Consider the following 1,873-nt stretch of genomic DNA (forward strand, 5'->3'; position numbering starts at 1 on the left):
TCCTGAGATTTCCATTCAAAATATCACTTCATTGAGTTCCCTCTCCCTCCACTCAACCAATTGCATTTTTAATGTACGAAAAAAGTACATTTTTATTTCACATTCCAAAGTTGAAATGATTCCTTTAAAATTTCGCAATACTCATTTTGCTGATTCCAAGAACTTTTTATTTGCGTACATAAAAGGCTCATAAACATCTCATGTTTTTTCCTTTCAAGCCTCTCAAATATTGTTCATTAAAGAATTTTGTTGGAATGTTTTTTATTTGCGGACAACTGCATTTGCGTAGACAGAGAGGAGAAAAGAATCGCAAAGCGGTTTTTTTATCTTCATGTGTTGTTTTAAGAAATTCCACGGGCCAAAGTTTGGCGAGAAAAAAAATTGAAGGGAGAAGGAAAAAAATAAAACCGTCAACTTACTGATATCGACAAAAATGACTCACAGGAGCGAGAGAGATAGAGAGAGAGAAATTCACATGCGGTAAGGCGCCAGGTATGAAGGCGCGTTTATTCAGTCGTTTCGTAGTGTTGTTTTGCTTTGGTGAATACGGGGCTCAGTGCCGGCAACACCGAGACACTAGAGAGAGATGGAGGGAGACCGGTCGTTCATATAAAACCAACCGATGACTCGCGCCTCGAACCAGTTGCTCTTTGCTAGTGCCAAGTGTTAGTATCGTTTCACGCCTTTAATTTTTTTGCGTGATATTCAAGTTTTTTTTTTAAATTCACGCCATCTCTTTTCGCTGGAGAGATCATTATCGCTGATGGTACATTAGGTATAAAAATTTGATAAGTGTCAGTGTGATTCAGTGATGTTGAGAGAAACAGTATTTTTTTGCACGCTTCAGTGTCACTTTTTGACAGCGTAATGGATGTATGTGAGTGACAGTGGATTATTTGGAGACGGCGAGAAAGAGAAATTGGATTTTTTTTATTCACGGGAAAACAAAAAGGTAAAAATATGATTGAAAATATTGGGGCAGAGGGAGAGTAACAAACGTACTGCAGTTTTGTGCAATTGGAGATGAAAAAAATTGTGTAAAAAAGCCGGTGGAAGCAATTGTGAGAGTGCGAAAAATTAATGGGATTGATTTGATTAATTAAACACGATTGAACTGCGCCCGGAAAATCTTTTGAAATTGCCACTACCGCAATGAGAAGTGTTATCGCGGAGTGATTGAATATTTTCTATACTTTTTCAATCCCCGATAAGCGAAACAAAAACATTAAGTCTGGCGTCTATCGATTGAATTTCGAGCGTGTCGATTCAACTCGCTATCTCACGTGCAGCGAATGCGTCAAATTTTCATTGACCTTTTTTTTTGTTTGGGTTACTGAGAGGGTCGTGCAAGTGATAATGTCGGGGTATTGATGAGAAAATAATTGTTGGGAGCGATAACACGTTTGTTTTCGCTAGTTCTGGCGGTTTTCAGCTCCAGATCGTGATTCGCGGGAGAAAAATTCTCAATGTCGTCTGTAACGCTGAACGATGCCTCCACAAAAATCCCACTCGATTAAGGGTGCCAAGTGAATTTGGCGATGACCTTGAAAATTGACATTCACCAACAAAGTTATAATTTTTTTAATTAATAGTATTAGACAGATGGTGAACATCGGTGACAATTTTCAAATTTTAGAACTTATGGATATCGAGAAATTAAATAAACAAAATCAGTCTTATACACGGCCTCTTATGGAGTTTTGATTAAATTGAACGTTTCAACCCCCTGGGAACTCAAGAAAAATTTGAAAAAATTTGAAGATATGGGGAATGATGTGTTCAATGTGGTGGCGATAAAAAACAAAGGGGTACCGGGATGAATAAGAGAGATATTTCAACCCGCCGTACCCATTTGATCCCATGCTTTCTCGAG

The 1,873-nt window shown here is 38.2% G+C and overlaps 1 protein-coding gene across 1 annotated transcript in view; it reads left to right on the top strand.

Moving 5' to 3' along the window:
* Positions 1–654: 654 nt before the first annotated feature.
* Positions 655–1,873, top strand: part of LOC107037759 (cysteine-rich motor neuron 1 protein) — a 128,208-nt gene continuing 126,989 nt past the window's right edge. Inside the window, exon 1 of the mRNA XM_015256490.1 lies at positions 655–952. The gene's annotated coding sequence lies outside the window, so the exon portion shown is untranslated. The remainder of the gene's footprint in view (positions 953–1,873) is intronic.

The sequence above is a fragment of the Diachasma alloeum genome, unplaced genomic scaffold (genome assembly GCF_001412515.2).
Source record: "Diachasma alloeum isolate Michigan unplaced genomic scaffold, Dall2.0 Dall_scaffold_00269, whole genome shotgun sequence".
Classification (NCBI taxonomy): Eukaryota; Metazoa; Arthropoda; class Insecta; order Hymenoptera; family Braconidae; genus Diachasma; species Diachasma alloeum.